At 42.4% G+C, this 26,366-nt stretch overlaps 1 long non-coding RNA gene and 2 pseudogenes across 1 annotated transcript; 1 reads left to right on the top strand and 2 right to left on the bottom strand.

Annotated features, from left to right (window-relative positions):
* Positions 1–5,835: 5,835 nt before the first annotated feature.
* Positions 5,836–6,625, bottom strand: LOC135194580 (vesicle-associated membrane protein-associated protein A-like; annotated as a pseudogene).
* Positions 6,626–14,507: 7,882 nt separating this feature from the next.
* LOC135194624 (uncharacterized) lies at positions 14,508–15,293 on the bottom strand. Its single transcript, XR_010309861.1, has 3 exons — positions 15,238–15,293; positions 15,021–15,162; positions 14,508–14,942 (listed from the first exon to the last, which is right to left on the bottom strand). It is a non-coding gene; the product is annotated as an uncharacterized LOC135194624 (long non-coding RNA).
* A 5,042-nt stretch (positions 15,294–20,335) lies between these two features.
* Positions 20,336–21,126, top strand: LOC135194579 (vesicle-associated membrane protein-associated protein B-like; annotated as a pseudogene).
* The last annotated feature ends 5,240 nt before the right edge of the window (positions 21,127–26,366 follow it).

The following is a 26,366-nucleotide window of genomic DNA, read 5'->3' as shown; positions in this document are numbered from 1 at the left end:
GCGACCACCGGATGCGGCAATTGTTGACCCATGAAGAGTTAGGAGACCGGAAGCCTTCACAATTTCTCCGCCTTTTGCGTTCATTAGCAGGTGACCAGGTGAATGGTGATTTCTTAAGAATCCTGTGGGCTAGCCGTTTGCCCTCGCATATTCAAGCGATAATAGCTTCTCAGACAAGCTTAAGATTAGACGACGTGGCAGAGTTGGCCGATAAAATTAGCGAGGTAACACCTTTTTCTAATCAGGTTGCTAGTACTTCTGCTTCAGGTTTTGATATTTTCATCAAGAGGATGGATGAATTAATTTCTACCCGCTTTCGTACGGAGATCAGCCAGCAAATCGCACAACTAGACCTTGGGCGTGGCCGTACTAACTACCCACACAAAGGAACCCGGAGGCAATATAATATTTCGAGGCACCGTCAACGGTCTGCAAGCAGGAACAAGGAACCAGGTATATGTTGGTATCATAATAGATTTGGGGATAAGGCAACTAAATGTACAATCCCGTGCAATTTCAAATCGAAAAACTTACTCAACAGTCAATAGCGGCGGCTACTGACTGTTTACCTTCATCTCGCCGCCTTTTTGTTACCGATAAGTCTACAAAGACACAATTTTTAATTGACACGGGATCTGATTTATGTGTTTTGCCTCGCAGATTTTTAAAGGAGCGTAGAGAGCCGACTGATTATTCCCTTATTGCTGCTAACGGATCAATCATACGAACATATGGTTTACAAAAGTTGCATTTGAACTTTGGACTGAGGCGAGATTTCACTTGGAATTTTGTAGTAGCAGAAGTCGACAAACCTATAATAGGCGTTGATTTTATATCTTATTTCAATCTATTAGTTGATTGCAGAAACAAAAGTTTGTTGGATGGCGTGACTTCTCTGACGTGCCCCGCAACGCTTAAAGTTTGTCAACACTACAGTGTCAAGGCGATATCAGGTAATAGTGAATACCATAGTCTTTTATCGAAGTTCCCATCTTTAACGAGACCATGTGGCATAGACCGAAGGATAAAACATTCTACTGTTCATTTTATCCGCACAACTCCTGGACCACCTGTCTATTGCAAACCGCGACGATTGGCACCAGCTCGCTTAAAAGTGGCTAAAGAGCAGTTTGATGAAATGTTGCAGGATGGCACTGCTCGACGCTCCGACTCACCGTGGGCATCTGCTTTGCACTTAGCACCAAAGAATGATGGTTGGAGACCCTGTGGGGATTACCGCGCACTGAATAGTCGTACTATACCAGATAGGTACCCGATTCGCCATATTGAAGATTACTCGCTTAGGCTCGCGGGCTGCACAGTTTTTCTAAGTTAGATCTGGTTAAAGCTTTTAACCAGATACCCGTGTTTGAGGAAGACATAAAGAAAACAGCCATAACGACACCTTTTGGACTATTCGAGTTTCCCTTTATGTCGTTTGGTCTAAGGAACGCGGCCCAAAAATTCCAGCGTTTTCTAGATGAGGTACTTCGCGGTTTAGATTTTTGCTACTCCTATATTGATGACATACTAGTTTACTCTCGCTCTCATGCAGAACATCAGGAGCATCTGGATCAACTTTTTAAGCGTCTCAGTGAATATGGTCTTTTAATTAATGAACAGAAATGTTCGTTCGGGAAAGAAGAAGTTGTTTTCTTGGGGTACACTATTTCTGCAAATGGTACCCGCCCACCGGACACGCCGCCCACTGGAGGACAAGATTGCTGCTATCAAGCAATACCCTCCACCGAAAACGGCAAAGGGTTTAAGACGATTTCTCGGCATGGTTAATTACTACCGTCGATTTTTACGCAGCGCTGCCGAGGATCAGGCTCCACTACATGCTATGTTGGCCGGTCCAAAAGTTAAGGGTGCAACGATCCTGTCCTGGACTCCAGAACTGTTACAGATTTTTGAAAAATGTAAGTCGAATCTTTCTAATACTAGCCTTTTAACACACCCAGTTATAGATGCACCGCTTGCCCTAGTCACAGATGCGTCAAATACAGCCATGGGTGCGGTTCTGCAGCAATTGGTTGACAATCATTGGCAGCCATTAGCCTTCTTTTCCCGGAAAATGAATAAAACCCAATCATTGTACAGTGCGTGTACTAATTCCGTACGAAAATATCTCGAACTCAGTATAACTTAGGATATTTAAACACCGTACTTCAAAACAAGACAAATTTTATTAAAACTAAATTAACTATCTACTTTTCCGTGAACAAAACATCATCGCGATTTAACTCGATCCCAACGCCATCTAGTGAAGCCAATGTGCAACATGTTAAATATTTTGTGAAGGCATTGGAATCGAACAAATCCTGAACATTCCGCCCACCAAAAGGAACATTTTTCTTTTCGTACCGCCCACCATAAGCAAACTTAGCAAACGTAAACATGAAATAAAAATGATTAATGGACTGTAACATCACACAATATTTAATACGTTTGCTAAGTTAAATCGCGATGATGTTTTGTTCACGGAAAAGTAGATAGTTAATTTAGTTTTAATAAAATTTGTCTTGTTTTGAAGTACGGTGTTTAAATATCCTAAGTTATACTGAGTTCGAGATATTTTCGTACGGAATTAGTACACGCACTGTACAATGATTGGGTTTTATTCATTTTCCGGGAAAAGAAGGCTAATGGCTGCCAATGATTGTCAACCAATTGCTGCAGAACCGCACCCATGGCTGTATTTGACGCATCTGTGACTAGGGCAAGCGGTGCATCTATAACTGGGTGTGTTAAAAGGCTAGTATTAGAAAGATTCGACTTACATTTTTCAAAAATCTGTAACAGTTCTGGAGTCCAGGACAGGATCGTTGCACCCTTAACTTTTGGACAGGCCAACATAGCATGTAGTGGAGCCTGATCCTCGGCAGCGCTGCGTAAAAATCGACGGTAGTAATTAACCATGCCGAGAAATCGTCTTAAACCCTTTGCCGTTTTCGGTGGAGGGTATTGCTTGATAGCAGCAATCTTGTCCTCCAGTGGGCGGCGTGTCCGGTGGGCGGGTACCATTTGCAGAAATAGTGTACCCCAAGAAAACAACTTCTTCTTTCCCGAACGAACATTTCTGTTCATTAATTAAAAGACCATATTCACTGAGACGCTTAAAAAGTTGATCCAGATGCTCCTGATGTTCTGCATGAGAGCGAGAGTAAACTAGTATGTCATCAATATAGGAGTAGCAAAAATCTAAACCGCGAAGTACCTCATCTAGAAAACGCTGGAATTTTTGGGCCGCGTTCCTTAGACCAAACGACATAAAGGGAAACTCGAATAGTCCAAAAGGTGTCGTTATGGCTGTTTTCTTTATGTCTTCCTCAAACACGGGTATCTGGTTAAAAGCTTTAACCAGATCTAACTTAGAAAAACTGTGCAGCCCGCGAGCCTAAGCGAGTAATCTTCAATATGGCGAATCGGGTACCTATCTGGTATAGTACGACTATTCAGTGCGCGGTAATCCCCACAGGGTCTCCAACCATCATTCTTTGGTGCTAAGTGCAAAGCAGATGCCCACGGTGAGTCGGAGCGTCGAGCAGTGCCATCCTGCAACATTTCATCAAACTGCTCTTTAGCCACTTTTAAGCGAGCTGGTGCCAATCGTCGCGGTTTGCAATAGACAGGTGGTCCAGGAGTTGTGCGGATAAAATGAACAGTAGAATGTTTTATCCTTCGGTCTATGCCACATGGTCTCGTTAAAGATGGGAACTTCGATAAAAGACTATGGTATTCACTATTACCTGATATCGCCTTGACACTGTAGTGTTGACAAACTTTAAGCGTTGCGGGGCACGTCAGAGAAGTCACGCCATCCAACAAACTTTTGTTTCTGCAATCAACTAATAGATTGAAATAAGATATAAAATCAACGCCTATTATAGGTTTGTCGACTTCTGCTACTACAAAATTCCAAGTGAAATCTCGCCTCAGTCCAAAGTTCAAATGCAACTTTTGTAAACCATATGTTCGTATGATTGATCCGTTAGCAGCAATAAGGGAATAATCAGTCGGCTCTCTACGCTCCTTTAAAAATCTGCGAGGCAAAACACATAAATCAGATCCCGTGTCAATTAAAAATTGTGTCTTTGTAGACTTATCGGTAACAAAAAGGCGGCGAGATGAAGGTAAACAGTCAGTAGCCGCCGCTATTGACTGTTGAGTAAGTTTTTCGATTTGAAATTGCACGGGATTGTACATTTAGTTGCCTTATCCCCAAATCTATTATGATACCAACATATACCTGGTTCCTTGTTCCTGCTTGCAGACCGTTGACGGTGCCTCGAAATATTATATTGCCTCCGGGTTCCTTTGTGTGGGTAGTTAGTACGGCCACGCCCAAGGTCTAGTTGTGCGATTTGCTGGCTGATCTCCGTACGAAAGCGGGTAGAAATTAATTCATCCATCCTCTTGATGAAAATATCAAAACCTGAAGCAGAAGTACTAGCAACCTGATTAGAAAAAGGTGTTACCTCGCTAATTTTATCGGCCAACTCTGCCACGTCGTCTAATCTTAAGCTTGTCTGAGAAGCTATTATCGCTTGAATATGCGAGGGCAAACGGCTAGCCCACAGGATTCTTAAGAAATCACCATTCACCTGGTCACCTGCTAATGAACGCAAAAGGCGGAGAAATTGTGAAGGCTTCCGGTCTCCTAACTCTTCATGGGTCAACAATTGCCGCATCCGGTGGTCGCGCGACGTAGTATCGTCGTTTAATAAGTTCGTTTTTTAATTTATCGTACTTACCAACGCTGGGCGGACTAGTAATCACGTCCCTAACCTCACGCGCAATTCTTTGATCTAGCTGCTGCACAACGGTATAAAATTTTGTTGAATCGGCTTTAGTACCCGAGGTCTCAAATTGCGCTTCTATCTGAGCAAACCAAATATCTGGGTCTTCCGGCCAAAAGAGAGGTAAACGCACGGATACACGATCGACCGTTGCTGAGCACTCTTCAAATTTTTCATCAGTAGCCATCTTAGCGGTTAACGTACGTAGCGAACGCGATCACGTCGGGGTCACCAATATATAGCTTGCTAATCGTAGGTCGGAATAAAACTCTCAACAAACTATATAATTATTATATATTCTTCAAGTTTAACAATAAGAACAGAGAAAGAAAGTCGCGAATAAGAACAGTAAGCTGGTACACGAGAAAAATGGAAGAGAAGATATTGAAAGTGTAAGAAAGTTTAAAGAAATACTAGAAGGCGAAATAAAAGGGTATTAAGCGGGCACGATAAAAACGGACACAGGTTCGACGCGGGGAAGCAATAGCGGTCTACTGTGGCAGCCGTGGGTCGACTGGTGCTCAGCGGTCCGTTGGCTCCGCCCACTTTCGCGCGTCACAAACTGGATATAATAGTGGGATCGAGACGGCCAGTTTGCATCGCTCGCAGCCCGTCGATAGTGGTCACCACAACTATCATCAGTTAATTTACGTTTATTACGATGAGTAACCTTAGAAATGTCAGAAAACTCAAAAGATTGTTTATTAATTACCAGATTTGGTTGAGAGTCAGAGCGACATACACTTGGGCCACTTCCAGTCGGTGAGCGCAGTTTGTTCATAGTTGATCCGTGTTTTGTCTACCTTATCGGATTAGCACTGCTTTTAGAGAAGGCAAAAAAATAAGAGGCCGTCTTCTTTCCCCGAGGTGAGGAGGAGCGGTTACCTCGTCGCTGCTTTAGTTTTAGAAGTAGAAAGCTTTAAATTCGCACAATTAGTGTAATCAACTTCACTTCCTAATGTTTTGATAATAGGTGTTAATTTGACAAAACTTCCAATGTACAGTATTTTTAAATGACGCACAGCACGTCCACTCAGTACGAAAACTTGTGACGAATTCGTAATTTGCTTTCTTCCTCCCTCAAATGAATCACTTCATTCGTCGCCTTTTGCAAATCGCTTTCGAGGTTTTCAAATTTTGGGAAATTAGTCGTTTTCGCGCTTAACGATCCCGACGTGAGGTCATCATCCTTCCTCTTTGCTTCATTCTGGATAAGACCTTCTACAGCATCCTTTGTTAGTGATTTTACATCATCAGCTGCGGACACTGCGACTCTCTTCTTATTGACTTCGTTCTGGGCCGCGGTATCACCAGCATCATTAAGATTAGTACCTCGAGGTGTCTCAAACACACATTTCAACTTGTAGTCCATAAGCTGATCAGGACTTATTTCCTTCCACACTTGATCTATGTTAGTTTTTTCCCTCGGGAGCAATAACACTTTGCACCATAAACTTATGTTTATGTTTTTCATTGGGGTCCACATGGACAGGCTGAGGAGTAATTGCTATATCGAGTTTGGAATTGGGTTCGAGCACCCCAGAGTTGGGACGAACGCAATACGCTTCTTTGGGGCAGTGGTCTTGATTTTGAACAAGACGGTATGCTCTGATGGGTTTGTCAACCTCATGTACGTTGCGTAGCCCAGTTCAAACAATCCTGAAAAATCAACTTTGAACTTCAGTTCATTTTGCGGCTCTATAGTTAACACTTGGTTCGGCATTTTGTGTTAATTATTGTATTTCGTAAGCAAAATTAACGGATCAAGATTATCTTTATAATCGAGATGTCGGCCACAGTAAAGATGAATGACGAATTCGAAATGCGCCCAAGGCTTCTCCCCCTGCTGAAACAATCGCAACATCTAAGACCCCTCAAGTGGCCAAGCCCAAGCTGGTTGCCCCACGTACAGCTGCAGTGGTGGTAACGCTGCAGCCGGAAGCGTAACAGAAGGGTGTCACGTATGCCCAGATCTTGGAGCGCGCCGAGCAGGGCGTGCGTCCAGACGGGGTCCCAGGACGGGTCCTGCGTGACACCTTGGTGCACCTAGGTGGGAGGCTTCGGGAACTGTTTGACGAGTGTCTGTCTAGCGGGCAGTTCCCGAAGTCGTGGAAGGAGGGCAAATTGGTCCTGTTGCCAAAGGGGAGGCTTCCCCTAGACTCTTCTTCGGCATACAGACCAATTGTGCTGCTGAACGAGACGGGCAAACTCTTCGAGAAGATTCTCGCTACTCGTCTTGTTCAGCATCTCGAAGAGGTGGAGCCGAGTCTTTCAGAGACACAGTACGTGTTCAGGGCTGGTCGTTCAACGGTGGACGCCCTGAACGCCCTGAAGATCCGAACCACAGAGGCGGTGGCCCGAGGGGACGTGGTCTTGGCGGTATCGCTGGACGTGGCGAACGCCTTCAACAGTCTTCCTTTCGAGACTATTAGGGAGGCACTCAGATACCACAGGGTGCCTTCTCATCTCAGGAGACTTTTGGGGGCATACCTCCGGGACCGTGTGGTCCTCTGGGAGGAAGGTGTTGGGCGAATTGTCCGGTTTCAGGTAGGTTGCGGCGTTCCACAGGGGTCGGTTCTCGACCCAATACTGTGGAATGTTGGCTTCGATTGGCTCCTGCGAGCACACGTCCTTCCCGGAATGGGGGTGTTTTGCTACGCAGACGGCACTCTCATCACGGCGAGAGGGCGGAATTTTCAGGAAGCGTCCCGCTTGGCTGAAGTCGGAACTTCGCTCACGGTGGACCGTATTGGAATGTTGGACTTGAGGGTCTCCATCTCTAAAACGGAGGCCCTTTTATTTCACGGTCCACGCCAGGGACCCCCCAGAGGGGCATCTATCACCGTCCGCGGGACGTTGATTAAGGTGCAGGTCCAAGTAAGGTATCTAGGTCTGATCCTGGATGGAAGATGGAGTTTCGGGCAGCACTTTGTCCAACTGGGCCCGAAGCTCATCAATGCCGCTGCCGCCTTAGGTCGCATCCTACCCAACGTGGGAGGACCAGACTCGCCATGTCGGCGCCTATATGCCTCTCACTGCTCGGAACAAGGCGCATCTGCGGAGACCGCAGAGGATCGTAGCGGTGAGAGCGATACGTGGATACCGTAAGGTTTCGTGGACGGCGGCGACGCTTCTTGCGAGCGATCCGCCTTGGGAATTCCAGGCGGAGGTGCTCGCGGAAGTTTACTGTTTCCGGGTGGAAACCAGAGCGAGTGGCGACCGTCCAGGGTCCGCGGAGGTGGAGCGAGTAAGGGCTCTTGCCCAACGAGCTCTTATTCACAGATGGGAGGAGGACCTGGGGTCCCCAACAGCAGGCCTGGCGGCAGTGGAGGCGATCCGTCCCCACTTGAGTCGATGGTTGAAACGGAGTCACGGCACACTCACATTCAGGCTAACTCAGCTGCTTACCGGGCATGGTTGTTTCGGTAAGTACCTGCACCAGATAGTGAGGCGGGAAATGACGCCCGCTCGCCACGCATGCGGTGCGCCATTGGACACAACGCGTCACACCCTGATGGAGTGTGCCGCCTGGAGGCCTCAGAGTCATTCCCTGGTGGCGATAGTCGGTGGAGATCTCTCGTTGCCGAACGTGATAACCGCCATGCTAGGCAGCGAGAGGTGCTGGAACGAGATGGTCTCTTTCTGTGAAAGTGTAATGTCGCAGAAAGAGGCTGCGGAGCGGGCGCGTGAGGAGAGGGCCTCTGCGGATTCGCTCCGACGAAGAAGACCGGGGAGAAGGCATCAGCGCTATGCGCACCTTCTCCCCCCGCTGTAAGCGTCGCCGGGAGTAGGGGGGTTCTCTGTACCCCGAGAACTCCTCTAGCTTAGAGGCCCATGGTGGGCCAACCGTCGGAGCGTTACGGTAGCATGCGCAAGCGATCCCGTGATGCCCCCCTGTAAAGAACGAGTGGGTACCGCTGGTTTTTTAGTGGGTATAGCGTTATTGAAGGTAATTAAGCCTTTTAAAGTAATTGGCCTACAAGTGATTTTCCGTTTCTTTTGTTTTTCTTTTATACCTATTGACATCATTTGGCCACAGTGATCCGATGTTAGGTTTGACAAGATTTACTTATTAACGGCCTAACAATTACAAAACACGTTGTCTATACAGGTTGCGGAAGTTGCTGATATTCTTGTAGGTTCAGAAAACATTTTATTTAGATTAAAGGACTGAAATAAATTTATGAACTTTGTACTTATGGAAGATTGCACTAAAATATAAATGTTAAAATCTCCACAAATAACATTCTTTCGCCCAATACAAACTCGCTTAACGCTTCTTGTATATACTCGATTAATGTAACTTAATTTATTTGTTTTTTATCAATACCTATTTGTTTTCATTTTAAATGTCATATTGTTTAAATATTCGCTGAATATACCTAACTACTAAGCGAGGAGATTTAATTATTATCTATCCATTGATTGATTTTTGTGCCTAAATGTTTTTTTTTTTTTGATGTTTTTGCTATGCTTTGGTGTTGCTGTTTGCACTGTTTTTGTTCTATTTGATGCATTTAACTATGACCAACTTGTGTTAGTGCTGGTAAGTGTAAGTTTTTGTCTGATAAAATTAGCTTTTACGGGTTATATACATTTGTTTAAATATACATATATATTATTTCTAAATATATTTATTATATATATATTTATATTTATTTAGTATGAGTATTAATAATATTGATCTGAATATTGACTCAGACGATGATAACACTTTTGTATCACTTTCCTCTTCGGCTGACAGTTTTCATAGTACTTACATCCCGCTTTCCTCTTCTCTTGATTCAACCTTCTCTCTTTTCCCAAAAAATTTTAATGTTGTTCATTTGAATGCGCAGAGTATTCCAGCTCACTATCCTGATCTCTTATCTTCCTTTGGCAACTCTAATATTCACGCTATCCTTATCTCCGAAACATTCCTCAAGCCATCTCTTCCTTCTTCCTCCTTCTCATTACCTAACTTTCATCTTATCCGCAATGATCGAACTGGAAAAGGAGGCGGAGGAGTTGCTATTTATTTACGTAACCACATTCCTTTCACTATCCTGAATAAATCCGATTCCCAATACTCTGAATCCGCCGAGCACATACTCATTGAGGTTATATTTGGACACATTAAGGTACTACTCGGTGTTTTTTACAGTCCTTCGCTCCACATAGACTACTTCGACACGTTCGAAAGTCTATTGGAAAATTCCTTGCCTAATGTTAACCATGCTATTATTATGGGCGACTTCAATACCTGCCTTATCAAAAATGACGCTCGTGCCAAGCGCTTATTGAACATAATTAATAGCTCCAATCTAAATTTTCTCCCATCCAATGCCACTCATTACTTTCCCAACTGCATCCCAAGCCAACTTGACCTATCCTTTGTTTCATCCTTGGAGCATGTTGAAATTCACGGACAACTACCTGCTGAAGCCTTTTCGTACCATGACCTAATATATCTGTCGTACAAAGTACGTCCGCCGAAAGTTAAACCCACTGTGGTCATGCGTCGAAGCTTCAAACATTTTGACGACGAAAAATTTATGCAGGATCTTAGTGCTATCAATTGGGACTCAATTTTAAACGCTTCTACTATCGATGAGAAACTTGAACTTTTTAACTCCTCTCTAAATGATCTCTTCGATAAACATGCTCCTTTCCGTCCCATCAAGCTCAAACACCTACCTGCACCTTGGTTATCTCAGGACATTCGGAAGTTAATGAAGAAGCGTGACAGAGCTAAATCAAAATTTAAATTAAACCCAACTATTGACAACCTCGTGAAATATAAGAGTTTACGTAATCGGTGCCGTAAAGTATGTAGAGATGCTCAACGTAAATATATACAAGATAAGATTGAGAACAGCAATTCTTCTCAGACATGGAAATTCCTACAATCTCTAGGTATTGGACGACAAGCATCCAGGATCCCTCATACTGTTGATCTCAATGCTCTGAACGGATTTTTTGCTAGTACTGTCCTAATGAACAACAGTGATATAATTAGTACTTTAAATCATTTTAGATCCTTGCCTATTCCTAACAGACCCTCTTTTCACTTTTCCCCAATTACTGCTAGTGACGTTAAGGCCAACATCCTTGCAATAAGATCCGATGCCACGGGATGTGATGGAATCAACCGTAGAATGATACTTGCTGTGTTAGATTATGTTCTCCCTATATTATTTCACATTTTCAATTTCTCCCTTGACCATAATGAATTCCCTTCCACTTGGCGTTTAGCTTATATCCTTCCTATTCCCAAAAACAAAAATCCCATATCTTTCTTTCACTTTCGTCCAATATCTATCCTTCCATTTCTGTCTAAAGTGTTAGAACGTATTGTCCATCTTCAATTAACAAAGTATCTAGCAGAGTACAATGTACTCTCTGATTTCCAATCAGGATTTCGGAGAGGTCATAGTACTACTACTGCCCTACTTAAAGTATGCGACGATATACGTTTTAACATGGACAACAGACATGTTAGTATCCTGGCATTATTGGACTTCAGTAATGCGTTCAATACGGTTGATTTAGATCTCCTGCTGGCAGTGCTTCGGTCGATTAATATCTCTTCCGATGCATGTGAGTGGTTTCGTAGCTACCTGTTTGGTCGTCAGCAATGTGTACGGATTAATAATAAATTATCCAGCCTCCAATCTCTCTCATCTGGTGTTCCTCAAGGCAGTGTCCTCTCTCCACTTTTATTTTCCATTTTTATTAATACTGTATCCCATCTCCTCTCGTCTTCCTTTCATCTTTATGCTGACGACTTGCAGGTCTACGTTTCTGCTCCCTTAACAGGTATCGGAGGGGCTATTGAGAGGCTGAACCAGGAATTGCATAAAATTTGTACTTGGAGCAAGACGTGCGGGCTTCTTGTAAATCCAGATAAATCGCAGGTCATTATTATTGGTAGCTCCAAACTACTTACTAAAGTTGATTACGCCAACCTACCTGCGATCATCTTTAACAATACGCCTTTGTCACTTAGCAGTTCCGTTAAAAACCTTGGTCTTCTTATCGATAATACATTATCCTGGACTGTGCAAGTTGCTGAAGTCAGTAGAAAAGTTTTCGCCACATTTCATTTGTTAAAACGTTGGAAACACTTTCTGCCCATTAAGACTAAAATCACGTTATGTCAAACTCTTCTACTTCCTATTTTGGACTACGCAGATTGTTGTTACACAAACATTACTGAGGACCAACTCAATAAGCTAGAAAGGTTACAGAACGTTTGCATCAAATTCATCTTTGGTCTACGGAAATTTGATCACGTCTCCGAATATCGGGCGCAACTTAAGTGGCTTACTATTCGACATCGTCGCAACTTGCACATGTTATCTCTTCTTTACTCTATCCTCTATAATCCTCTTCTTCCCGCGTATTTGAAGGAACGGTTCTGTTTTGTGGGTACTGACGTCAGCTATCCACATGAACTGCGGTCACGCTCTGACAACAAACTGTCACTGCCGGTCGCTCATACCCACTTCTATAGCGAATCCTTTACGATGACAGCTGCAAAGCTATGGAATACGCTCCCTACCGATATTCGTCAATCTGAGTCAATTTATATATTTAAAAATAGGTTACATAAGTATTATTTATCTATTCAATCTGCGTAAATACTATTTCCTATATTATCATACTATTAGTATTTATTTATTAAGTATTATATTTTATGTACGTAAGTTTTATTTTTATTCTATATGTTTAGTATAACTTTCTGCTATATATATAATTTTATTTATATAATTATTTGGTATATATAATACATATGTATTTATTAAACATATATATATGTATTTTGTTATATATTATTTGTATTATTTAAAGATTAATTTTTAGTTGTTTAAGAATAAAACATGCTTGTTTGCACCATCCCGTTTCCCACAGACAAATTCTTACTCTAAAGGGTTGTCTGTAAGAGATTGCTTTAAGCAATAAGACCGCCTTTGCACGCTTCTCTTTTTTGTTATATGTTCTTGTAATGTTATGTACACTGTATCTTTTGTCTTTTGTGTGCAATAAAGTGTTTATAAATAAAAAAAAAAAAAATAGATTTACAGTTTTCACTAGAGCCTTCCGCCACATTATATCAACTTTTAATTTGACGTATTAAGTCGAAGTTAGTTTCATTTTTTAATTTCGAAATCGAGTCTGAGAATGCCAATTAATGTCAAATAATACAGTTCTCACTGAAAATTAGTTCGTATTACTTACAATCTCACAAAGTGGCGCTAGTATATATTTAATTTGAGTTTCTGAATCACCTAGCGATCGTCTAGACCATGAGGATTATCATTATCGTCAGTCAGTTATAAATTAAATCAATAATTTTTTACGATCGTGAAGACATCCTAAAAAAAATATTTTAAGTCAACAACAAAGAAACGAGTGATTTCTGTCATCTTTTTAGTTTTAATAAGACTCATTCCTAAACATAATCACATGACCAATGATATTCTAATAAATAGATATGTTATACACTTACTAAACAACATAAAAAAGTGTTCAGCGCCGGGGCCGTTTATTTTACATTTCGCTACAAGTAAAAAGGAAAGCTTGATAAAAACAATAAGAATAAAAGAGACAACAAGATGTTTTAATTGCGTGTAAACAAATATTATTGGGGCCACCAATCACCGCACGTTGCCATCATAGACTAACAAATTAATTAGGCAGAAGGTACAAACCACGTGTACAGAATTTGTAGCCGGGATTTATACCTATATAACAAATAAATATTATAAAAGGTAGGTGAAAAATTTAAGACGTTTTAAATAGAAAGAAATACACATATTATAAAACAATCATACTCCTTCGAAAAGATTCAATTTATTTCTTTTCTGTCTTTAAATTTAGTTAAGTAGGCTGTTCTTTCGATTTTTTTCTTTAAATCTTTCAATATCACGCAATGGCAATACGTTTCTTCAGTTTTTTATTTTGTTGAACTAGTACTTTGTTTTTTTTCTGCAACAGTTTTTTCTTGCATGTTAATTCACGTACGCGTTTTTTAAGTGCTGCTTTTCTGGGTGTTTCAAAAATATCTACCATATACAGTATGCTGACATTGTCGAGACTTGTCGGGGAGGTTACAATATTTATATTGATGTGTTCCTGGGAAATAAAACATAACATAATCATAATCAGCCTGTAAATTTCCCACTGCTGGGCTAAGGCCTCCTCTCCCGTTGAGGAGAAGGTATGGAGCATATTCCACCACGCTGCTCCAATGCGGGTTGGTGGAATACACATGTGGCAGAATTTCGTTGAAATTAGACACATGCAGGTTTCCTCACGATGTTTTCCTTCACCGCCGAGCACGAGATGAATTATAAACACAAATTAAGCACATGAAAACTCAGTGGTGCCTGCCTGGGTTTGAACCCGAAATCATCGGTTAAGATGCACGCGTTCTAACCACTGGGCCATCTCGGCTCATAAAACAATATAAGTAAAATATATCTCGTCACTATTGAGGTAGGCTAGAAATATAAATATATATATATATATATTTATATTTCTATATATATATATATATATATATATATATATATATATATATATATATATATACTTCATTTAGTTTTTTACTCTTTTTATTACCTCTATAACGGGAACAGCGTTCTTTTTGAGAAGTGTACGACCTTTGTTTGAAGAATATTTATCGGTAGCTTTGAAATGATTGCTACAAATTCTTTAAGAAATGTAAAATAGATTCATATTAAAGCTTAAAATAATCTTACTATATCCTATTCAATAAACAACTCAGCATGGCTCTGCCTTGGATTACTTCACTCTGGCTACCTACAAACGCAGTGGATGTGGGATCTTGCATCATTGTATCATCCCCATTGTCATGTGCAGCAGGAAGTGGTTGTGGTGGTGGCAGCCCAGATTGCAAAGCTATATTGTGTAATACACAACATGCCATTGTAATTTTGCTAGCTACACGAGGATGATAGTGAAGAACCCTGTCTCTAAGCAAACATCTCCACATTGCTTTGAGTAATCCAAAACATCGCTCAATGCAGTTACGGGCTTGCACATGCAATCGAGTGTATTGGTCTTCCCTAGAACCTTCAACTGCATTGAGGATAGGTGTCATAAGCCAAGGGCGTTGTGGATATCCAGAGTCACCTGAAAATTATTTTAAAATTTGGTTAGTCACAATTAAACTCCTTTAGATTAGATCTTTTTATTATTATAAATACCTACCTAAGAGCCATACTTTCTCATTATTTTGATGAAGTTCACGCATATATAATTCAACTCTACTAGAAGACCATATATGTGAATCATGTGTAGCTCCACCAAACTTTGCATTTACATTTAAAATTAAAAGATTACTATCACAAACCTGAAAATAAAACCTCTATTAAGACTGATATCTCACTCTAACATGCCGTACAATATAAATAATTATTATATCTACCATTTGAACATTTAAGGAATGATATCCTTTTCTATTATAAAAAAGATGCTCTTCATAACATAAACATAATCAGCCTGTAAATTTCCCACTGCTGTGCTAAGGCCTCCTCTCCCGTTTGAGGAGAAGGTATGGAGCATATTCTACCACGCTGCTCCAATGCGGGTTGGTGGAATACACATGTGGCAGAATTTCGTTGAAATTAGACACATGTAGGTTTCCTCACGATGTTTTCCTTCACCGCCGAGCACGAGATGAATTATAAACACAAATTAAGCACATGAAAACTCAGTGGTGCCTGCCTGGGTTTGAACCCGAAATCATCGGTTAAGATGCACGCGTTCTAACCACTGGGCCATCTCGGCTCTATATATAGATGCTCTTCATGGTTGGGCTTTACCAAAGCTATATGGGTGCAATCTATGCACCCAATTACACCAGGCAGGCCAAATCTTCTTTGGAACCTCGTAAATTAAAATGTTATGTTTATTAAATTTATTTCATAAATTAAATATTGTTACTTTAAATGCTCACTCTTGTTTTATAAATGCTCTGTCTTGTCGTGTTTTCGGAAACTTGATCCATTTTTCCATGATAGCAGAGTGGTTCAAAGCATCAATGACTTGTCTTATGCACCGACTAGCTGTCCGTTGGGCAAGATGCTGAGAAACCCCAACAATTCGCTGATAGGATCCTGTTGCTAGGAAACTAAGAGTGCAAAATAATTACAAACACACAACAATTAAGGAAATGAAATTTATCATAGTTACGTTAAAAAATAAATATCAAATACAATATTCTATTGTGAGTAATTTTTATTATTGTAAAAATATTGTTTATGTTATTATTATATAACTGTAACGAAAATAACTGTTGTGGCTGTCTTGAAGAGTCACACACTTTATGTTAATTCTGAATATGTTTTTATTATGACATGTGGTGTGTCCTTAATAAATAAATAAATTATCAATAAGATTATTAAGCACTTACCTTAACATTGAGGGGAATCTCTTTGGTTCCTTTTAACGAAGTCTTGTGTCGGAGTTCATGACAAAGAGCTTCAAAGGTTGTTTTGTCTAACCGTAATTGCTGCACAAATAATTTTAAAAGGTAATAATAGAAAAAATAAGTTTAACAAATAAAACACTTGTCGATCACCATGTAAGACGCCATTTTTTTAGCGTTAACTATTGAGTCTCTAAGATCGCTTAGTTATCGATCAAAAACTTCGACATCGTTTCGTCAGCGCTTGTCAAAACTATCTCAACTTGGCTAAGCCCTCAGGTTACGTAAGTTGATTTGGATTTTTAAAATGTTAAGACACGTTGCCTCTAAGGTCCTAATGATTAAAATATACATTGCACTGGCGCAGTCTGTATTGGGGTACTGTATTCCTGTGTGGGGAGGTGCTGTTAAAACAAAATTCATTGAAGTTGGAAGAGCCCAAAGATTGTTGTTAAAAGTCATCCACTTCTTGCCCTATCAATTCCCTACGCGTATGTTGTATGCAGCAAGTAAGGTATTAACTGTAAGACAATTGTATGTTCAACGGATTATTCTTAGAGGACACAAATCGTTGAAATTCAATGCAGAAGTTTTAAATAGAAGACTAAGCTACAAAGTTACTGACGTGTATGCTCCCAAAACTTCTTTTGCTAGTCATCAATATCTAACACAATGTGCTTATCTCTACAATAACATGAATAAAATATTTAAAATTTATCCCGTACAATATGATAAGGTTAAAAAATTAACGTTAATAACAAAAAGCTACGACGAGATCGAACTACTCGTTCGTAGGAAGTAAAAAATAATTTTTTTACGTATAAAAACACATACACTAATTCTACAGCAATGATTTATACACTCACTTATACACACCCACCCACACACACACACACACACACACACACACACACACACACACACACACACACACACACACACACACACACACACACACACACACACACACACACACACACACACACACACACACACACACACACACACACACACACACACACCCACACACACCCACACTTGCCTCACAAAAAACACTTGCACTTTGTAATAAATATTAGTTCAGTTATCTTTTTTTTTTTTGATTTTACTTTATTTTCTTTGTTTTTTTTTATATTAATTAAAAGTTTGTTTATTCTTTGGTTGCTTATATAACACAACATGTTATGGAAGAGTATGACCCTCTGATACGAGTATGAATCATGCTCACTAGAGAGACCCAACCTTAAATATGCTATGTAAACTGTGGTAACGAATAAATAAAAAATAAAAAAAAGAGCTTATCTAGCAAAGATAATGAAATAGAAAATTATTTTTAAAGTACTTTATTATTGATATATTTTATGTAACAGAACATTGGATCTTGTTACATCAACTACCACCTAGTATTAACAATTATAAATTGTCAAGTGCGTTCTTTAGAAAATCAGCTACACATGGAGGATCATTGATAGACACAAAGCAGACGATAAACTGTAAAGACGGAAAAGACACTGTAGATCTTTCCATAGAGCGCCCTATTGAATTGTCATGTGTGGAACTCGATTGTACTATAGCAATGTGCGTGTACCGACCTCCACAATCACATTTTAACCTGTTTGAATGTGTGCTGGAGGATGCCCGAAGCGTTAAGCGAGTTTGTATTGGGCGAAAGAATGTTATTTGTGGAGATTTTAACATTTATATTTTAGTGCAATCTTCCATAAGTACAAAGTTCATAAATTTATTTCAGTCCTTTAATCTAAATAAAATGTTTTCTGAACCTACAAGAATATCAGCAACTTCCGCAACCTGTATAGACAACGTGTTTTGTAATTGTTAGGCCGTTAATAAGTAAATCTTGTCAAACCTAACATCGGATCACTGTGGCCAAATGATGTCAATAGGTATAAAAGAAAAACAAAAGAAACGGAAAATCACTTGTAGGCCAATTACTTTAAAAGGCTTAATTACCTTCAATAACGCTATACCCACTAAAAAACCAGCGGTACCCACTCGTTCTTTACAGGGGGGCATCACGGGATCGCTTGCGCATGCTACCGTAACGCTCCGACGGTTGGCCCACCATGGGCCTCTAAGCTAGAGGAGTTCTCGGGGTACAGAGAACCCCCCTACTCCCGGCGACGCTTACAGCGGGGGGAGAAGGTGCGCATAGCGCTGATGCCTTCTCCCCGGTCTTCTTCGTCGGAGCGAATCCGCAGAGGCCCTCTCCTCACGCGCCCGCTCCGCAGCCTCTTTCTGCGACATTACACTTTCACAGAAAGAGACCATCTCGTTCCAGCACCTCTCGCTGCCTAGCATGGCGGTTATCACGTTCGGCAACGAGAGATCTCCACCGACTATCGCCACCAGGGAATGACTCTGAGGCCTCCAGGCGGCACACTCCATCAGGGTGTGACGCGTTGTGTCCAATGGCGCACCGCATGCGTGGCGAGCGGGCGTCATTTCCCGCCTCACTATCTGGTGCAGGTACTTACCGAAACAACCATGCCCGGTAAGCAGCTGAGTTAGCCTGAATGTGAGTGTGCCGTGACTCCGTTTCAACCATCGACTCAAGTGGGGACGGATCGCCTCCACTGCCGCCAGGCCTGCTGTTGGGGACCCCAGGTCCTCCTCCCATCTGTGAATAAGAGCTCGTTGGGCAAGAGCCCTTACTCGCTCCACCTCCGCGGACCCTGGACGGTCGCCACTCGCTCTGGTTTCCACCCGGAAACAGTAAACTTCCGCGAGCACCTCCGCCTGGAATTCCCAAGGCGGATCGCTCGCAAGAAGCGTCGCCGCCGTCCACGAAACCTTACGGTATCCACGTATCGCTCTCACCGCTACGATCCTCTGCGGTCTCCGCAGATGCGCCTTGTTCCGAGCAGTGAGAGGCATATAGGCGCCGACATGGCGAGTCTGGTCCTCCCACGTTGGGTAGGATGCGACCTAAGGCGGCAGCGGCATTGATGAGCTTCGGGCCCAGTTGGACAAAGTGCTGCCCGAAACTCCATCTTCCATCCAGGATCAGACCTAGATACCTTACTTGGACCTGCACCTTAATCAACGTCCCGCGGACGGTGATAGATGCCCCTCTGGGGGGTCCCTGGCGTGGACCGTGAAATAAAAGGGCCTCCGTTTTAGAGATGGAGACCCTCAAGTCCAACATTCCAATACGGTCCACCGTGAGCGAAGTTCCGACTTCAGCCAAGCGGGACGCTTCCTGAAAATTCCGCCCTCTCGCCGTGATGAGAGTGCCGTCTGCGTAGCAAAACACCCCCATTCCGGGAAGGACGTGTGCTCGCAGGAGCCAATCGAAGCCAACATTCCACAGTATTGGGTCGAGAACCGACCCCTGTGGAACGCCGCAACCTACCTGAAACCGGACAATTCGCCCAACACCTTCCTCCCAGAGGACCACACGGTCCCGGAGGTATGCCCCCAAAAGTCTCCTGAGATGAGAAGGCACCCTGTGGTATCTGAGTGCCTCCCTAATAGTCTCGAAAGGAAGACTGTTGAAGGCGTTCGCCACGTCCAGCGATACCGCCAAGACCACGTCCCCTCGGGCCACCGCCTCTGTGGTTCGGATCTTCAGGGCGTTCAGGGCGTCCACCGTTGAACGACCAGCCCTGAACACGTACTGTGTCTCTGAAAGACTCGGCTCCACCTCTTCGAGATGCTGAACAAGACGAGTAGCGAGAATCTTCTCGAAGAGTTTGCCCGTCTCGTTCAGCAGCACAATTGGTCTGTATGCCGAAGAAGAGTCTAGGGGAAGCCTCCCCTTTGGCAACAGGACCAATTTGCCCTCCTTCCACGACTTCGGGAACTGCCCGCTAGACAGACACTCGTCAAACAGTTCCCGAAGCCTCCCACCTAGGTGCACCAAGGTGTCACGCAGGACCCGTCCTGGGACCCCGTCTGGACGCACGCCCTGCTCGGCGCGCTCCAAGATCTGGGCATACGTGACACCCTTCTGTTACGCTTCCGGCTGCAGCGTTACCACCACTGCAGCTGTACGTGGGGCAACCAGCTTGGGCTTGGCCACTTGAGGGGTCTTAGATGTTGCGATTGTTTCAGCAGGGGGAGAAGCCTTGGGCGCATTTCGAATTCGTCATTCATCTTTACTGTGGCCGACATCTCGATTATAAAGATAATCTTGATCCGTTAATTTTGCTTACGAAATACAATAATTAACACAAAATGCCGAACCAAGTGTTAACTATAGAGCCGCAAAATGAACTGAAGTTCAAAGTTGATTTTTCAGGATTGTTTGAACTGGGCTACGCAACGTACATGAGGTTGACAAACCCATCAGAGCATACCGTCTTGTTCAAAATCAAGACCACTGCCCCAAAGAAGCGTATTGCGTTCGTCCCAACTCTGGGGTGCTCGAACCCAATTCCAAACTCGATATAGCAATTACTCCTCAGCCTGTCCATGTGGACCCCAATGAAAAACATAAACATAAGTTTATGGTGCAAAGTGTTATTGCTCCCGAGGGAAAAAACTAACATAGATCAAGTGTGGAAGGAAATAAGTCCTGATCAGCTTATGGACTACAAGTTGAAATGTGTGTTTGAGACACCTCGAGGTACTAATCTTAATGATGCTGGTGATACCGCGGCCCAGAACGAAGTCAATAAGAAGAGAGTCGCAGTGTCCGCAGCTGATGATGTAAAATCACTAACAAAGGATGCTGTAGAAGGTCTTATCCAGAATGAAGCAAAGAGGAAGGATGATGACCTCACGTCGGGATCGTTAAGCGCGAAAACGACTAATTTCCCAAAATTTGAAAACCTCGAAAGCGATTTGCAAAAGGCGACGAATGAAGTGATTCATTTGAGGGAGGAAGAAAGCATATTACGAATTCGTCACAAGTTTTCGTACTGAGTGGACGTGCTGTGCGTCATTTAAAAATACTGTACATTGGAAGTTTTGTCAAATTAACACCTATTATCAAAACATTAGGAAGTGAAGTTGATTACACTAATTGTGCGAATTTAAAGCTTTCTACTTCTAAAACTAAAGCAGCGACGAGGTAACCGCTCCTCCTCACCTCGGGGAAAGAAGACGGCCTCTTATTTTTTTGCCTTCTCTAAAAGCAGTGCTAATCCGATAAGGTAGACAAAACACGGATCAACTATGAACAAACTGCGCTCACCGACTGGAAGTGGCCCAAGTGTATGTCGCTCTGACTCTCAACCAAATCTGGTAATTAATAAACAATCTTTTGAGTTTTCTGACATTTCTAAGGTTACTCATCGTAATAAACGTAAATTAACTGATGATAGTTGTGGTGACCACTATCGACGGGCTGCGAGCGATGCAAACTGGCCGTCTCGATCCCACTATTATATCCAGTTTGTGACGCGCGAAAGTGGGCGGAGCCAACGGACCGCTGAGCACCAGTCGACCCACGGCTGCCACAGTAGACCGCTATTGCTTCCCCGCGTCGAACCTGTGTCCGTTTTTATCGTGCCCGCTTAATACCCTTTTATTTCGCCTTCTAGTATTTCTTTAAACTTTCTTACACTTTCAATATCTTCTCTTCCATTTTTCTCGTGTACCAGCTTACTGTTCTTATTCGCGACTTTCTTTCTCTGTTCTTATTGTTAAACTTGAAGAATATATAATAATTATATAGTTTGTTGAGAGTTTTATTCCGACCTACGATTAGCAAGCTATATATTGGTGACCCCGACGTGATCGCGTTCGCTACGTACGTTAACCGCTAAGATGGCTACTGATGAAAAATTTGAAGAGTGCTCAGCAACGGTCGATCGTGTATCCGTGCGTTTACCTCTCTTTTGGCCGGAAGACCCAGATATTTGGTTTGCTCAGATAGAAGCGCAATTTGAGACCTCGGGTACTAAAGCCGATTCAACAAAATTTTATACCGTTGTGCAGCAGCTAGATCAAAGAATTGCGCGTGAGGTTAGGGACGTGATTACTAGTCCGCCCAGCGTTGGTAAGTACGATAAATTAAAAAACGAACTTATTAAACGACGATACTACGTCGCGCGACCACCGGATGCGGCAATTGTTGACCCATGAAGAGTTAGGAGACCGGAAGCCTTCACAATTTCTCCGCCTTTTGCGTTCATTAGCAGGTGACCAGGTGAATGGTGATTTCTTAAGAATCCTGTGGGCTAGCCGTTTGCCCTCGCATATTCAAGCGATAATAGCTTCTCAGACAAGCTTAAGATTAGACGACGTGGCAGAGTTGGCCGATAAAATTAGCGAGGTAACACCTTTTTCTAATCAGGTTGCTAGTACTTCTGCTTCAGGTTTTGATATTTTCATCAAGAGGATGGATGAATTAATTTCTACCCGCTTTCGTACGGAGATCAGCCAGCAAATCGCACAACTAGACCTTGGGCGTGGCCGTACTAACTACCCACACAAAGGAACCCGGAGGCAATATAATATTTCGAGGCACCGTCAACGGTCTGCAAGCAGGAACAAGGAACCAGGTATATGTTGGTATCATAATAGATTTGGGGATAAGGCAACTAAATGTACAATCCCGTGCAATTTCAAATCGAAAAACTTACTCAACAGTCAATAGCGGCGGCTACTGACTGTTTACCTTCATCTCGCCGCCTTTTTGTTACCGATAAGTCTACAAAGACACAATTTTTAATTGACACGGGATCTGATTTATGTGTTTTGCCTCGCAGATTTTTAAAGGAGCGTAGAGAGCCGACTGATTATTCCCTTATTGCTGCTAACGGATCAATCATACGAACATATGGTTTACAAAAGTTGCATTTGAACTTTGGACTGAGGCGAGATTTCACTTGGAATTTTGTAGTAGCAGAAGTCGACAAACCTATAATAGGCGTTGATTTTATATCTTATTTCAATCTATTAGTTGATTGCAGAAACAAAAGTTTGTTGGATGGCGTGACTTCTCTGACGTGCCCCGCAACGCTTAAAGTTTGTCAACACTACAGTGTCAAGGCGATATCAGGTAATAGTGAATACCATAGTCTTTTATCGAAGTTCCCATCTTTAACGAGACCATGTGGCATAGACCGAAGGATAAAACATTCTACTGTTCATTTTATCCGCACAACTCCTGGACCACCTGTCTATTGCAAACCGCGACGATTGGCACCAGCTCGCTTAAAAGTGGCTAAAGAGCAGTTTGATGAAATGTTGCAGGATGGCACTGCTCGACGCTCCGACTCACCGTGGGCATCTGCTTTGCACTTAGCACCAAAGAATGATGGTTGGAGACCCTGTGGGGATTACCGCGCACTGAATAGTCGTACTATACCAGATAGGTACCCGATTCGCCATATTGAAGATTACTCGCTTAGGCTCGCGGGCTGCACAGTTTTTCTAAGTTAGATCTGGTTAAAGCTTTTAACCAGATACCCGTGTTTGAGGAAGACATAAAGAAAACAGCCATAACGACACCTTTTGGACTATTCGAGTTTCCCTTTATGTCGTTTGGTCTAAGGAACGCGGCCCAAAAATTCCAGCGTTTTCTAGATGAGGTACTTCGCGGTTTAGATTTTTGCTACTCCTATATTGATGACATACTAGTTTACTCTCGCTCTCATGCAGAACATCAGGAGCATCTGGATCAACTTTTTAAGCGTCTCAGTGAATATGGTCTTTTAATTAATGAACAGAAATGTTCGTTCGGGAAAGAAGAAGTTGTTTTCTTGGGGTACACTATTTCTGCAAATGGTACCCGCCCACCGGACACGCCGCCCACTGGAGGACAAGATTGCTGCTATCAAGCAATACCCTCCACCGAAAACGGCAAAGGGTTTAAGACGATTTCTCGGCATGGTTAATTACTACCGTCGATTTTTACGCAGCGCTGCCGAGGATCAGGCTCCACTACATGCTATGTTGGCCTGTCCAAAAGTTAAGGGTGCAACGATCCTGTCCTGGACTCCAGAACTGTTACAGATTTTTGAAAAATGTAAGTCGAATCTTTCTAATACTAGCCTTTTAACACACCCAGTTATAGATGCACCGCTTGCCCTAGTCACAGATGCGTCAAATACAGCCATGGGTGCGGTTCTGCAGCAATTGGTTGACAATCATTGGCAGCCATTAGCCTTCTTTTCCCGGAAAATGAATAAAACCCAATCATTGTACAGTGCGTGTACTAATTCCGTACGAAAATATCTCGAACTCAGTATAACTTAGGATATTTAAACACCGTACTTCAAAACAAGACAAATTTTATTAAAACTAAATTAACTATCTACTTTTCCGTGAACAAAACATCATCGCGATTTAACTTAGCAAACGTATTAAATATTGTGTGATGTTACAGTCCATTAATCATTTTTATTTCATGTTTACGTTTGCTAAGTTTGCTTATGGTGGGCGGTACGAAAAGAAAAATGTTCCTTTTGGTGGGCGGAATGTTCAGGATTTGTTCGATTCCAATGCCTTCACAAAATATTTAACATGTTGCACATTGGCTTCACTAGATGGCGTTGGGATCGAGTTAAATCGCGATGATGTTTTGTTCACGGAAAAGTAGATAGTTAATTTAGTTTTAATAAAATTTGTCTTGTTTTGAAGTACGGTGTTTAAATATCCTAAGTTATACTGAGTTCGAGATATTTTCGTACGGAATTAGTACACGCACTGTACAATGATTGGGTTTTATTCATTTTCCAGGAAAAGAAGGCTAATGGCTGCCAATGATTGTCAACCAATTGCTGCAGAACCGCACCCATGGCTGTATTTGACGCATCTGTGACTAGGGCAAGCGGTGCATCTATAACTGGGTGTGTTAAAAGGCTAGTATTAGAAAGATTCGACTTACATTTTTCAAAAATCTGTAACAGTTCTGGAGTCCAGGACAGGATCGTTGCACCCTTAACTTTTGGACCGGCCAACATAGCATGTAGTGGAGCCTGATCCTCGGCAGCGCTGCGTAAAAATCGACGGTAGTAATTAACCATGCCGAGAAATCGTCTTAAACCCTTTGCCGTTTTCGGTGGAGGGTATTGCTTGATAGCAGCAATCTTGTCCTCCAGTGGGCGGCGTGTCCGGTGGGCGGGTACCATTTGCAGAAATAGTGTACCCCAAGAAAACAACTTCTTCTTTCCCGAACGAACATTTCTGTTCATTAATTAAAAGACCATATTCACTGAGACGCTTAAAAAGTTGATCCAGATGCTCCTGATGTTCTGCATGAGAGCGAGAGTAAACTAGTATGTCATCAATATAGGAGTAGCAAAAATCTAAACCGCGAAGTACCTCATCTAGAAAACGCTGGAATTTTTGGGCCGCGTTCCTTAGACCAAACGACATAAAGGGAAACTCGAATAGTCCAAAAGGTGTCGTTATGGCTGTTTTCTTTATGTCTTCCTCAAACACGGGTATCTGGTTAAAAGCTTTAACCAGATCTAACTTAGAAAAACTGTGCAGCCCGCGAGCCTAAGCGAGTAATCTTCAATATGGCGAATCGGGTACCTATCTGGTATAGTACGACTATTCAGTGCGCGGTAATCCCCACAGGGTCTCCAACCATCATTCTTTGGTGCTAAGTGCAAAGCAGATGCCCACGGTGAGTCGGAGCGTCGAGCAGTGCCATCCTGCAACATTTCATCAAACTGCTCTTTAGCCACTTTTAAGCGAGCTGGTGCCAATCGTCGCGGTTTGCAATAGACAGGTGGTCCAGGAGTTGTGCGGATAAAATGAACAGTAGAATGTTTTATCCTTCGGTCTATGCCACATGGTCTCGTTAAAGATGGGAACTTCGATAAAAGACTATGGTATTCACTATTACCTGATATCGCCTTGACACTGTAGTGTTGACAAACTTTAAGCGTTGCGGGGCACGTCAGAGAAGTCACGCCATCCAACAAACTTTTGTTTCTGCAATCAACTAATAGATTGAAATAAGATATAAAATCAACGCCTATTATAGGTTTGTCGACTTCTGCTACTACAAAATTCCAAGTGAAATCTCGCCTCAGTCCAAAGTTCAAATGCAACTTTTGTAAACCATATGTTCGTATGATTGATCCGTTAGCAGCAATAAGGGAATAATCAGTCGGCTCTCTACGCTCCTTTAAAAATCTGCGAGGCAAAACACATAAATCAGATCCCGTGTCAATTAAAAATTGTGTCTTTGTAGACTTATC

Source organism: Vanessa tameamea, chromosome W (assembly GCF_037043105.1).
Source record: "Vanessa tameamea isolate UH-Manoa-2023 chromosome W, ilVanTame1 primary haplotype, whole genome shotgun sequence".
Classification (NCBI taxonomy): domain Eukaryota; kingdom Metazoa; phylum Arthropoda; class Insecta; order Lepidoptera; family Nymphalidae; genus Vanessa; species Vanessa tameamea.
Note: the sequence above shows the minus strand (reverse complement) of the source record. Positions and strands in the feature narration are given on the sequence as shown.